Raw genomic sequence first — 15,153 nt, 5'->3', positions numbered from 1 at the left:
TATGTTTCTGCAGTTTCTCTTTAGATTGTAATTACCTTTTAAAAACCATATTTAATTTGCATTAATATTAGTGAAAGTGCATTTGAATCTCTATTTTAAAATTAATTTTGCAAAAATCTTGTAAGTCAATCAAAGACATGTCTTAAGTTCCAACTATGTACTAAAGTATGGAAAATACAGAAGAAGAAAGTAACAATGCAGACAAGTAGTAAATTCATTAATTTATACTCTGTTACTATTGATTTCCCAATAATTCTAGCAGGTTTAAATTATAATTGCTGACTTACTCAATCAGGATCTTTAGATTGCAACTAGTAATCTATTACTTAAAAAACTTCACAGGTGTTTGTAGTGTCCAGGCATGTTTGAGAATCACTGGTTCAAGGTCATAGTTTAAGAATGACATTAGTGTGATATATATTTTAACTTAAAATATTAAAAATCAGAATCATGTTCAAGGCATGGAAAAAAATAATTATAGACCTAGTTATGTGCAAAAAACCTTACCTAGTCAATTATATATATGATCAAGAGGGGAATGTTTTATTTACTACATTATATAAAAAATATTTTCAAGAAAAAGTTATATTAAACCTTATGGACAAACTAAAGTATTTAAAATTTCTTAAAATTGGACCACAGTGGGGGCACCTGGGTGGCTGTCATTTAAGCATCTGCCTTCAGCTCAGGTCATGATCTCAGGGTCCTGGGACTGAGCCCCATGTCAGGCTCCCTGCTCAGCGGGGAGTCTGCTTCTCCCTCTCCCTCTGCCCCTCCCCCTGCCACTCATGCTCTCTCTCAAATAAATAAATAAAATCTTAAAAAAAAAACTGGACCAAAGTGAATACTCATTGCTAATTCTTAATAGCTGTTATTTTTATTATAGGTGCTTAGAAGTAATGGCATTTTAGTAAATACATTAATTTAGATTTTTAATAATACATATTGGCCTTTCCTCCCCTTCTTGCTGTTTTATGAGACCTTTAAATCTTTTACGAGATGTTTAAGACATCACTGATTAGGCCATTCAGTTTTTGATTTGGAGTTATCATTTTATGATTCTTTCACAGGTCTGCTAGTCATAAGAATGATAAATGATCCAAAGTTCAGCCATACTTGTAAAAAGATACATGTACAGCTTATTTGATAAAGAATGGTAACATTTCGGGGCGCCTGGGTGGCTCAGTCGTTAAGCATCTGCCTTCGGCTCAGGTCATGGTCCCAGGGTCCTGGGATGGAGCCCCACATCGGGCTCCCTGCTCAGCGGGAAGTCTGCTTGGCTCCCTCTCCCACTCCCCCTGCTTGTGTTCCCTCTCTCTGTCAAATAAATAAATAAAATCTTTAAAAAAAAAGAATGGTAACATTTCTTTGGGCTGCAACATAATTGGTCCATAAGAAATACACATTGAATAAAGAAATAAATGGTAGCTGGCTTGTGCTATACAAGAACCATGAAAATAAACCCTCTGTATTACTTATTATTCCATCCCTCTAACATTTGAGTAGACCCCAATAGATATTTGTTTCAAATTTCAAATATTTATATTTGGTTTAGCTCTTAAATATGAGTCTTAAAACATTTTAGCCCATTTTTATTTGGACTGGATCATTCTAATTCTTTTAATCTTTTTTTTCTGCAAGACATACTTTCTACTTTTTAATACTATGCTTATTTTCTGAATGCTCACAGTTTCCATAAATTTGCAGTTCATACGTTCTTATAGTACTACTGACCTCAGGTCTCTGTTGATAATCGGCTGGTGGTAGAGCTGGGGGAAATAGCAGTACTTACTAATAAACTACTATATACCAGGCAAAGATTATAAAGGATTTTATTGTGTTCGGCTCATATTTATGTTTCCCAAATGTGATTTTTATCATATGGTCAGTTTGTAATCCACCATACACTCCAGTACTTCTCCTATTCTGAGAAATATCCACAACCAAAGAATATTCTATGTTCAGCACTTCTATTTGTTTTTCTTCTCAGCATTAATATACTTAATGAACATTATTTGGAAGTTTCCTCTCTGTTTAAACTATTTGGAAATGGTCACCTTGGTTTATCAACTTAACATTCCTAGAGCCATCTAAAGGGAAGGGTGCAGCAGGGGACACAGGACTATGCAAACAGGAAGAACATCACTTTTATTCAGTTATAAGTCACGGATCATTTATAAGATTGAATCCCACTTACCAGTCTTTATGCAGGTAAATCAATGGTGTAGTCTTTATGCAGGTAAATCAAATGACAAAACATTCACTATCCAAACTGTGTGACACAACTTTTTGGGAAGAATGAGAAGTGACCTCAGGTGCAATTTGGGGAGAGCACAAAACATGCTGATTCTACATTAATTGCCCCTGGAATCCATCTCCTCCCTGTGACCTAAGGGACCGTATCTGGTGCATCTACTGACATCTCAAATAAACTGCGCATGAATAACAATTCACGGGTGCCTCGGCTGAGGTCTGTGCTCTCTCCACCACAGCTGGGCTCAGCTCTGTGCTAGAGAGGAGGAAGATATGGATTCTGACCTCAAGGGGCTAATTCCTGAGTAGAGGATTTAATACATATAGGTGCAAAATACTATGAACTCAATTAGGAGCTCAATTAGGAGCTCTTCTGAACCTACTTCATAATAACAGGGTTTGGAGTGAAGTTTTTCTGGTTTGTATTTTTGCCATTTTTCCTGCATTGATTCTGTCATTTGTTCATTTCAGTGTATTCATTCAACAGATATTTATTCAGTACCTACTACATATCAGGTTCTGGAAATACAGCAGTAAATAAGAATGAGGTTTCAGCTATCAGAGTTTACCTTCTAATAGGAGAAATAGGCAATAAATGTGCAAATGCATAAACAAGATAATTTCCAGTAGTTAATAAATGCCATAGGGTCATGAAAAATAGCAAGTAATGGGAGTGAAAGTGGATTACTTTATATGAAATTTTTGTAACCTCAACACTATCGACATTTTGGGTCATATTCTTGTTCTGTGAAATGTAGCGTGTTTAGAAGCAACTCTGCCTACTCCCAACTAGATGCCAGTACCACCTACCCCCCTGTCCCATTTTGGGACAACCAGAAATGTCTTCAGACATTACCAAATGTCCCCTATGGGGAAGAGGCAAAATTATCCACTGCTTAAGATACAGTAGTTCTGGAGATGACATCTGGGTGAGATGTCCCAATACTGGGTCCCCAAAGGATCTTTGCTGCAGCCCTGAGAGGGGTATGATGGCCCACTGTGGACCTTTGGTTTCTACGAGGGTCTGGAGTTAGAGCTGTCTCTGCCGGCAGAGTACTAAGGCGTGTTCGCTGAGCAAAGGTGTGGGAGCTTCCTCCTCCAATTTCCCACTGTAGACCCAGCTGCAGGCTCAAGGTGCTCTCTGGCCTCTATCCTGATCTTCTGTTCTCACATCCTGTTTTTCCCACAATCCTCTTACTGGGCTGGGAACCTTGCCCTGTTTTTGTTTTTGCTTTGTCTGCATCTCTAGTGATGGGACTCTCCTCTCTGAACCTCAGCTCCCCTGGCTATGATCCTGCTACCCTTGGCCACGTGCTACCAGGACTGGCTGCTGGCTGACCATTTCTGCCTGCAGTCCTGATCACTTGCTCCACACACCTGCTGGGAGGACTGCCTTTTTGGTCTGGCAGCTCTAGGACTGATGATTTGCCCGAGTCTTGTCCGGAGATGCCGGGGGCTGCTTGGAGACTGAGACTTGCCTCCTTCCAGGGGCCTGTGCTCCCATTCACAACTCTCGGCAATTCCTTCTCTGTAGGGCAGGTCTCGTTCCTGACTGAGAGCCTTTGTGAAATGTTCTCCCACTCCTCACCTGCTGAAACTTCAGTCACCTTTCTTACTGTCTACATTTCTTATTTCCTTGTCTCTTGCTTCCTCATCTCAGCATATGATTCTTTGAAACTTTGTAGTACATTTTTCCCTTCCTAACAGACTACAGGAAATTTGAAACCTTTTTGTGAATCATCACAGACAATACCTCCTATGATTTTAGCTACCTGCCAGGCAGCATTTCGGAATACAGCTGCTTTCAGACAGATAAAGCACTGCTTCCCAGATAAATGTTGTCTACATACTGAACGTTAAAAATGGTGGCCAAACCCTCTCTACTTGACTTCATTTCAAGACCACATCTGGTGGACTCTGATCTTTATTTTTAGCTTCAATTCTCCTGGATGCTGCTGTATCTCTTTTTTCTTTAGTTGCTTTGGCATAGTTTTCTTGTTTTCTCATTTGGGTTAGTGTTTCTGGCAACAGTCTTTGATTTTCTTGGAGTACTCCTCTTTATTTCCCTTTGAGATTTGGATTGACTTCTACCCCTCTTAATCTTGGCCCACAAATTGAAACTCCTTACCATTTATTAATTTAGGATGACTTCTGGGGCGCCTGAGTGGCTCAGTCAGTTAAGTGTCTGCCTTCGGTTCAGGTCATGATCTCAGGGTCCTGGGATCGCCCTGCGTCAGGCTCCCTGCTCTGCTAGGAGTCTGCTTCTCCTTCTGCCTCTGTCCCTCCCCCTGCTTGTGCTCTCTCTCTCTCAAATAAATAAAATCTTTAAAAAAAAATTTAAAATGACTTCTCAGCCATTGGACTGAGAAGAGATAGAATGCCATTAGAACCTAACAATCTAGGATTGTTTTGATCAGCATTTCTGTTCCCTCTGTAGTATAAAATGTGGGGCCACTTGCAGTGAAATGAAGATATAAGACCATTTATTTAGGATTGTCATTGCTTGAGTCACAGCAATCTTGTCTATATCAGGACAAAAGGTTGCTCAGCAGCTACTATGAATTTCTTTCTCAAAGCCAATATTAAAGGTCTACTTCTAGAAAAATTGATGTTGAAAACAGTTTCAAGTAAAGATAAGAACAGTCACTTCCTGGGCCATTGCCAAGGCTGGCTGAAATTCAGATGCTCTGAAACAGCTCAATGCAGCCAAGAGATCCTTTTCAAAATGCTCAGATTTCATCCCAGTGAAAAATATAACAACTCTTAACACAATTTTTAAGATCTATTTTCATCAATTCAGCATTGTGCTAGGATTAAGTCACTTAAAGAGAAACAAGGAAGGCCCTTCTAACTCTGATTTTAATTTTGAGGAAGCTAGGTTTTTGAATAGTTCACCTGTTTGAGCAATAAATAAGAATACTTGGGCTCAGCTCTGAGCTACTGGGAGCTAAAGCCCCATATGCCTTGTAGAAAAACTTCCTCTTTTGCTGCCCTCATTTTCTTTGAGATACCAAAAAAATTCCTCCAAGGAATGATTTGTCCTCCGATAGCTATGATTCCTTGGAATTTGAGGGATAATCATAACCTTGGGAGTAAGCAGAGGTATGCTCTTTCCCCTGAATAGAAACATACATAGGCTTAAAGATAATTATACTCTCAGAAAATCACTCAGGTCTCTTCAATTACATGTACAAGTGATGCTAACAAATAATATAAACAAGCAGAAGAATAATTCAGGAATAAAAAATCTTCAACATGAATAATTTAAAAATAAAATAACAAATACATTTTTTTAAAGATTTTTATTTATTTATTTGAGAGAGAGAGAAAGCACATGAGATGGGGGAGGGTCAGAGGGAGAAGCAGACTCCCTGCTGAGCAGGGAGCCCGATGCGGGACTCGATCCAGGGACTCCAGGATCATGACCTGAGCTGAAGGCAGTGGCTTAACCAACTGAGTCACCCAGGCGCCCCAATAACAAATACCTTTTTAAAAAATGGCTTTGGGAATCAAATACATAGTGATGTGCATGAAGTAACATAGGCAATCTTATACTACGTGGATGGCACTATTAATCAGTCCAAATGTATCGAGGGCAAAAACCTGACAATATGTGTTGAAAACTTTAAAATGTTATTTCCTTTGTCAGAATAAGTCTCATTGGAATCTATACTAAAGAAATACCTGAAATACAGAAAAGTAAGTACTTTATGGTCCAGATCACTTTTGTAGTTTGCTTACAAATGCAAAATATTGGAAAACAAATATCCAGAAGCAGAGGGATTACATGATGAAATGCAATATAGTCATGATATTTCCAAACATCTTGAAAATGTAGTAAAGAAGCAGAACATAAAATACACGGTGCAATTTCAAGATTAAAAAAAAGACAGGAATATACTAAAAGATGGTTCTCTCAAATAGTGAAGCGTCAGGCAATTTTGGGGGGTTGATTATACCTTCCTGTATTTTCCACATCTTCTGTTATATTTTTTTTTAAAGATTTTATTTATTTATTTCACAGAGAGAGACACAGCGAGAGAGGGAACACAAGCAGGGGGAGTGGGAGAGGGCGAAGCAGGCTTCCCGCTGAGCAGGGAGCCCGATGTGGGGCTCAATCCCAGGACCCTGGGGATCATGACCTGAGCCGAAGGCAGATGCTTAAAGACTGAGCCACCCAGGCGCCCTGCATCTTCTGTTACATTCTTATCAGAAAAACAATTTCGGGAAAAAAATGTTAGTAAGGAAAATTGGATTATCTTTTTCGGCAAATACAGATCCCCTATCTAGCATATTTTCTTCTCTCTCTTTTTTTTGAAGATTTTATTTATTTATTTGAGAGAGAGAATGAGAGAGAGAGAGAGCACATGAGAGGGGGGAGGGCCAGAGGGAGAAGCAGGCTTCCCACTGAGCAGGGAGCCTGATGCGGGACTAGATCCCGGGACTCCAGGATCATGACCTGAGCTGAAGGTAGTCGCTTAACCAACTGAGCCACCCAGGCGCCCAGATATTTTCTTCTCTTTTGAAAATAGTTTTATGAATTTTGTAAATGGCACCACCAGGAGCACTTCGGGCGGAGACCTCTGCCTGGAGCAGCGATGAGGAAAGACAATCTTGAGTGGAGTGGTTTGGGCTGCTCACCTGTCCATGTGGTGAAGTGAGTCCGGGAGCAGATGACAGAGAAGCAGGGTATGTGAGGAACAGAGAGGTAACTGTATCCCTGCTTCACCGAGAAGCTCTTCCATGGTGCTGACTTTTCGTTCTTTGAGGTAGGGTGGAAACTTAATTTATCATTTCATTCTGAAATGGGGACTGCTTCTGTACATGATTTCCCATTGCCCTGAATCTTCTATTCAGGAGCACATTGTCATGCCCTTGTGAATAGTACCATGGAGGCTGGGCTGGAATAATATCTAGCCCAGCTCTTACTGGTGCCTAATATCCAATGATAAATGAACCAGTTAAGTGAATGAAAGGCAAAAGAAATCCCAGGGCTCCCATTTTAATTGAGGCTGATTTTAAACAGGTGCACTGGTTCGAATCTTGTGATCCCTGTCACCTTGAGCAACTATTTTAATCTTGCGAAGAGTGAAAACTTGTGTTGCAACAAGTTCTATGAAAGTGACGTTAAAATCGCCAATGAGTCATTAAAGTGTGTAGAAGAAACATGATTCATGCAATAGAGATTTCGTGAGTCCCTAATAAACACTGGTGGGCAATGTGAGGGTAGAAGGACATTTAATAAGCACCTATTATGGAACAGGTGCTTTACATTTCAGATGATTCTCAGGACAATTCAATGGGCTAAGTGTTAATATCCTTATTTTATAAAGGAGAAAATTATGATTCAGATTAGTTAAGTAAGTTGCCTAAAACACCCGTGTCCTAAGGTGTAAGAAGCTTCAAAGTGCATCATTTTTACCCTAACTTGAAAAAGCTGAATAATCTACAAAGTCATAACATTTTTTAACCCACCACAGTAGTGACCTCACAGGGCAGTCAGTCTACTAGCCTAAAATTCAAATAAAGACAGATGCCTCCGAAGAAAGATGGGATCCATGTACTGGCTCACTTGTGACAGAAAACAAGAACAAACTTTTGTAAATATATATACTTATTTCATGTTTATACAAGCTTAGAATCCTCAATAAGCTGGTTAGGTGCACTAGTGGGTATTTTCAGCTATTAGTATAATGTAGGTCCATCACAAAAGCTATACTATGAAAATCCTATTAGCTGAAATTTTAGATGTTGGATTGACCCAACATTGATTTTATCTCTTTACTATTTCTCAAAATTGGTCCTTTGTCTCAATTTCCAGTCCAGGTTCTCTCTCTTCTTGCCTTTCAACTTATACTCCCTGCTTTAGCTAGAGGAAGCTTTCAAAAATACAAACTCTATTTTGTTACTCTCATAATTAAATGAATCCTGTGGTTTCAAATAGCCTTCAGGATAAAATCTAGTTCCCCATATGACATCTACCCTCTTCTTTCTTTCCAACGTGCTCCTAATGAACTCCTCAAAGTTCTACCAGTCTCTTCATAGGCTGTTGGCTCTGCCTGGAGCACTCTTCTTTCTTCACCTGAATTACTTCTTACCATTTTTTAAAGCTCAGCTTAGCTGCTAAACCCTACAGAATGACTTCCCTAACATTACCAGTGGGGTTATGTGGTTTGGCACTTTCCTTTGAGTGCCTCAAACCAAAGCTGTTTTCAACTTATGCTATGTTGAATCCCTCTTTACCAATGGATAGCAGAGTGCTTAGCGAACACCTTTTCTGAAGTGGAGTTTTTTTCCCTCTCTCCAAGCCTACGTCATCAAGGCAGTTTCTCTGATCTCCTGCACCGTCCTCAATCTTTCTTATGAGCACCCAGTGTCAATTCATGAAGAAGATCCTGTTAGTGGCTACAAACTCACCTTCTATCTCTGGCTTGCACTCTTTCTGTATTCTTACATTAGCCCGCACTTGGCCTTTAGCAATTTATAAAAATTTTATTTGAATTCTTACCTGCTTGCAAGGTGACCCCATTTTGCTCTTGTGTTCTGCCATATGTCTTCTTGTTACTAATTAGTGCCATTTCTTTTCATCTTAAAGAAGTCCCTTTAACGTTTCTTGCAAGGTTTATTTAGTAATTATGAACTCCTTAAGCTTTTGCTTGTCTAGAAAACTCTTTATGTCTCCTTCAATTCTGAATGATAACCCTGCTGAGTAGAGTATTTTGGGCTTGGGGGTTTTTTCCTTTCAGCACTTTGAATATGTCCTGCCACTTTCTTCTGGTCTACAAAGTTCCTGCTGAGAAATCTGCTGATAGCTTATTGGGTTTCCTTTGCATGAAACAATTTGGTTTTCTCTTGCTACTTTTAAGATTCTCTCTTTAGATTTAACTTTTGACATTTTAATTATAATGTGTCTTGGTGTGGCTCTTTGAGTTCATCTTATTTGGAATTCTCTGGGCTTCCTAGACCTGGACGTCTGTTTCTTTCCCCACATTAGGGAGGTTTTCAGCCATTATTTCTTTAAACCAGTTTTCTGCCCCTTATTCTCTCTCTTCTCCTTCTGGGACCCTTATAATGGGAACATTTTCTGCTTGATGTTGTCCCATAGGTCCCTTAACTTATTTTCATTTTTAAAAATTCTTTTTTCTTTTTACTGCTCTGTCTGGGTGAGTTCCGTTGCATTGTCTTTCAGCTCACTGATCCGTTTTCCTGCTTCATCCAGTCTGCTGTTGAACCCCTCTAGTGTATTTTCAGTTCAGTTTAGAAGCTCTGTGACTTCTGTTTGATGCTTTCTTATATTTCCTATTTCTCTGTTGAAGTTCTCACTTGTTCATCCATTCTTCTCCTGAGTTCGGTGAGCACGTTTATGACCATTACTTTGAACTCCTTATCAGGTAGGTTATTTACTCTATATCATTAAGGCCTTTTTTTCTGGGGTTTTGTCTTATTCTTTCTTTTGGAACACATTTTTCTATTTCCTCATCTTGCTGGACTCTCTGTGTTTGTTTTTGTGTATTAGACCAAACAGCTACCTTTCTCAGTCTTGAGTGGCCTTGTGTAGGTAATGAATCTTCTCATTTGATCTCGCCCTAGCTCTTAGTTGTCTTCAAACTCTTGTGATTGTCTAAACCTCCTGATTTATTCTTGATAGGTCTTGTTGTTCAGGTGACTGATTATCCTTTAGTAATGAACCAAAGTTTTTTCAACTAAGTCACCTCTGGTGAAAAGTGTTATGGAACAAACTGTTAAGCAAGATGAATGTAAAATGCCAAATTGTCAAGTTAAAAGAGAACTCTTCATTTGTTCAATTATTATAAATATGAACTAGAAAGTGAAATCATCAGGGAATAAGGTCATGATAATAGATTCTTTATTAGCTCACCAGGCAAGGTTTAGTGGAAAATGTGGGTCTTGAGCAGGATTTTAAATTCAAAGAAGAACTTGGATTTTCTGGACAGACAAAGAGATAAACACTAATGTAACTTCCTTAGTGGAATTTATTTATACAATATACATAGTCCAACTTGCCAAGCCAGCCTAATTCCAATTAGGAAGAGGATCCTCCTGCTCCATCTTTCTACTTCATTTTAGATAAGTTGCTTCTCAATTCATTCTCATCATTTTTCTTTTCCAGCTTGGTTCCTTGTTTATAACTTCTCCAAGAAATGAGGACTTCTGACTTAGTGAACATTTAAAACAAAACCAAAGGACAGAAATTGTGAATGATGGGGGCACCTGGGTAGCTCAGTTGTTGGGCGTCTGCCTCGGCTCAGGTCATGATCCCAGGGTACTGGGATCGAGCCCTGCATCGGGCTCCCTGCTCAGCGGGAAGCCTGCTTCTCCCTCTCCCACTCCCTCTGCTTGTGTTCCCTCTTTCACTGTGTCTCTCTCTGTCAAATAAATAAATAAAAGCTTTAAAAAAAATTGTGAATGTTGAATTGGGTTGTCAGCAGACCTTTATTTTGTAACAACTCTGCAAGTATGTTCAAAGAGGAAATGGGGCTAGATGATTTCTTTGGTCTTTAAGTTTTATGTTTCAGGTAAAGAAAATAGTTGAGGGATTACATAAATTGGCAACAGGCTAGAGGCATAGTTTTAAGTAGGAGATTGATAGGTTAGCTGGAAGTTTGCTTTTTTTTTTTTCCCAACAGGAGATAATTGACACCATTACCTAGCAATATTTTGGAGTTGAGAAAGAAATCTAGAACTTAAAGTGGTTTGGGCAGTTGCCAATAGTTTTTGAATAATTATACAAGGGAATTTAGAATTTTGCCAAAACATACTGTCTATTTTTGGGGGGGATTTTTTTAGGGAGGTAGGGGCAGAGGGAGACAAAGAGAGAGAATCTTAAGCAGGCTCCATGTCCAGCATGGAGCTCAATATGGGGCGTGATCTCACCATCCTGAGCCAAAATCAAGAACTGGATGCTTAACTGACTAAACCACCCAGGAGCCCCACTACAATATGTTGATGGAAGAAATTTTATACTGGATTTCATGGTAATTTTCTTGCTAGGAAGTCTCAAAAAAAAGTACTTATTTTTTTTTTTGTTAAATGGTAGCATGGTTAATACTGTTTTACAGAATATAAATGCTTCAAATATTCTATTCTAAAAGGTATAGCACACATATGAAATCATAATTATTAAATTGAATCCATGCCTGGGTAGATGTATCATAGTTAACTTAGTGTTAATTAAGTTCAGTATTTCCTGAAATCTGTAACTATAAAAGATTTTGAACAAAATGACAAATATTTCTAGAGCTGAGATTGTGAAATTGGTTGCTATAGAACCAATGGAAACAATGGAATGCAAACAAAATATAAGACCTACTTAACAGATGTTGAACAACTTCAAATCCAAACAGTGAATAATGGAAATAACACTTCTAAGTCTTCTCTTTACCTTACACTTGAGCTATCCACCTGTCATGAAATATCTAGTTTTCTATTGGTAAGTCAATATATTTTGCCACAGTTTTTATTTCACTTACATTAAGACAAGCAAAATTTCATAGGAAAGGAAATTTCTATGAATGTCTTATTGTATAATTAAATGGTAATCATTTAGATATATGATTAAACAGCTTTTATAGTTCCACCATTTGAAAGACCAATTTCTGACCATACAGATTCAATGTTACATTTCCACATTATTAACTATGGAGGCATACCAGGGTAAAAGATAGAATACACGATTTCAGAGAACAATTTTTAGATGGTTCTTTAGGGCTTAGCTGAGTCCTTAAATCATAGTCTCAAACTGAACATGGTTTTTGCAGCCTAAACAGAAAGCTTATAAAAAATATTTGGTTTATTACCATTTTATTACAAAAAGTGCCACATGCAATATATACTCTGAAAGACTACTGCTTTTTCTAGATTTTCCTCTGGGACTAGTGGGGCAGGTTTATGCTTGCAATCCCCCACATAAACCACTTAGCAGAAATTATGGAATTGGGGTTGGAAGGAATCTTGTTCTCCAAGAATGGAAATAAGATCATGTGAGGAAAGCAGTTCACTACAATGCTTTATCAGTGGACATTTTAAAATAACCCCCCCCCCCACTTTTTTTCTGGACCCTTTTCTTTTTTTTTTTTTAAGATTTTATTTATTTATTTGAGAGAGAGAGAGACAAGAGCATGAGCAGGGTGAGAGGCAGAGGGAGGAGCAGGCTTTCGGCTGAGCAGAGAACCCAGTGCCGGGCTTGATCCTGGGACTCTGGGATCATGACCTGAGCTGAAGGCAGATGTTCAACCAACTGAGCCACCCAGGTGCCCCTCTGGACCCTTTTCTACAGCATGTTTATGAGAACCAAACCTCCAACAGGGCAGGGAGAATAAGCAAAACAGGCAGGCTGAGAGATTCTGAGGTTTTTTATTCGTTTGTTTGTTTGTTTTTCAGAGTTTCCAACCCTGGGCAAATTAATCTCTAAAGATCGGGAATAAAACCAAAGGGGGAGGTCAGAAGTTGTGTTTCTTGAGCATGTTGGGACTGTAAGCTAATTGTGCTTATAGTTCTAAAGCCGAGCTACACAAATGTTTAATCCCCAGGGCTTAGTGCCAAGTTCATCATACAGAGTTAAGAAATGTTTCCTGATTGTCATGAATTATACCTTGACTCACTCTGTCAACATCTTACCATTGGAAACCATGAGACATCAGCACTTGGCTTGTATTGCACTGAAACTGCTTTAACCAAGGTGCTCTTGGAACACTGAGATCTGAATTCGACCTGGCCTGTGACCCACGTGGAAGCAAATCCTCATCACCTGTCCTTGAGGTGATTCCCAACCCCATCTTGCTGCTTCCTGTCTCCTAGTTCACCCTTCAATTCTGTCTTCCTAATCTTTCCCACTGTGCCCTGTGGAATCCCTGTTGCAAAGTAAACACATTCACCTGCCATTTTAGTGTCTTTAAACAATGATTCCAGTATCTTTTTGTCTTTTTTCATAGGATAATGTTTTCTTTTGTCCTCTTTAGTGACCATTTCTCATTACTTGGTATCATTGATAGCATGTTTTGGGCAGATTGGGGGTAGCAGAGAGGGGAAGGCGAACACTCTAGTTTCCTATCATGGCTGGCAAGCCATCAAACTTATCTGTGCACAATGAAATGCACATTATTTGAAACTCTTCCACCTTTTCCCCCTCCCTGTTACAGTTGTCATTCGGCTCCTGGGCACACTCATTTGACACCTGCTCAGTCCTTTTATCTACTCAATTCCTGCCTCATCATAAGTCTCTTACTGCTTTAATACCAGTGACCACTGCTTTATGTAGTTAGTTACCATTCAGCTTCCAATAACTGATAGCCTCACCCTAGACCCGGTCATCTACAGGAACAGTTCCCCCACTGAAAGTTTAATCTTCAGTTGTGTACTCCGACCACAAACACCTCCTTTTCTGGATATCCCATTTCCTGACTTCCATTACAGCTGTTTTTGGATTTCCTTGGGACTACTAATGCTCCTGGTTTCCCCAATAAATCACCCTCCTTCAAGCATTGTCACTTCCTTGCTTCTCTATTCGAGACCAGCACCCTCACTTGTAGGCATAACTGGATCCCCTCCCTCTCTTCCATTATTCTAGAAAGCTGCAATTCAGGTTAGGTCAAAAAATTTGTCTTTTGTACTCTTCCTCCTCCCAGTAAGTGTTCTTGGAGAAGAGCATATAAACATGCATGTCGTGTTCGCTCTCTTTGTCAAAAAAAAAAAAGGTTAATCCAAGTCCCTGAGCCCCAGTCCCAGCTGGATCCACCCAATACATGTTGAGATGTTTTTAGGACATGCAAAAAAAATTTTTTTAAAGCATCTAATAGAAGCCAGATGTATAGACTCCAGATAAAAACCTGGGCAGGAGGTAGTGGTTTTGGAATTATATTCTCCACTAGATTTACTCCTTCTGCTCTCTGGTGAGCAGTGCCACCTCCATGAGGTCACAAGCCAGAAAATTGGAAGTCACCCTTCATTTTCTCCTCTCCTTTAACCCTGACACCAATTGGTCAATAATTCTTCCATTCAACCTATGAACTGTTTCTTGAATCAATTCCATCTTTTTTAACTCTACTGGTGAGATTTTATTTCACTTGTCACCTGTATTACTGTTACAGCTCCTAACTGGCTTTCCAGCTCTCTACTGACACACACTCTCCCCTATTGATGGCTTCCAGAGAATCTTTTTAAAATAAAAGAATGCATGTGAACTTTTCTCAACTCAAATGGAAAAAAATCTGTATTAGTTTTTTTTTTCCCTTCCCATAGCCTGTAAGGCCCAGTGTGGTCTCAAACCTACATGCATCTCCATCCTCACCTCTTTCCCCTTTTCCTTCCCATGTACTCTGCTGCTCAGTCCCACTGACCTTTAGCAACTCCCCAGATGTCACTCACATGTCTTCTCCTGCCTCTCCTTCACAACACATGTGCTCTCTCTGCCAGGAAGGCCTCCTCTCTTCTCTCTTCTACTCAATAACTCCTGGGTGCCTTGCCTTTTCGTTCAACCCAACAGAACATCATGCCATACAATTATGCCAACATCAGCCCAGTGTTTCTATTTGCAGAAAGTCTATTTTTTAAAAGATTTTATTTATTTATTTGTCAAAGAGAGAGAGCACAAGCGGGGGAAGCAGAAGAGGGAGAAGCAGGCTCCCCGCTGAGCAAGGAGCTGGATGTGGGACTTGATCCCAGGACCCTGGGGTCATGACCTGAGCTGGAGGCAGACGCTTAATGACTGAGCCACCCAGGCATCCCTGCAGAAAGTCTATTGACAACGAAAATGAGAACAACTTCCCTAATATTGATTTGGTATATTGGCTTTTAAAAAACTTTTCTTCAGCAGTGACAAGAAACCCATATCAAGAAACCTGATAGGACTGTTACACTTCGGAAGAAAAATTCCATTCAATC

The sequence above is a fragment of the Eumetopias jubatus genome, unplaced genomic scaffold (genome assembly GCF_037043125.1).
Source record: "Eumetopias jubatus isolate StellerSeaLion01/CBP00866 unplaced genomic scaffold, mEumJub1_p1.0 scaffold_16, whole genome shotgun sequence".
NCBI lineage: Eukaryota > Metazoa > Chordata > Mammalia > Carnivora > Otariidae > Eumetopias > Eumetopias jubatus.
The sequence above is the reverse complement of the archived record's forward strand: the minus strand, read 5'-3'. Positions refer to the sequence as shown.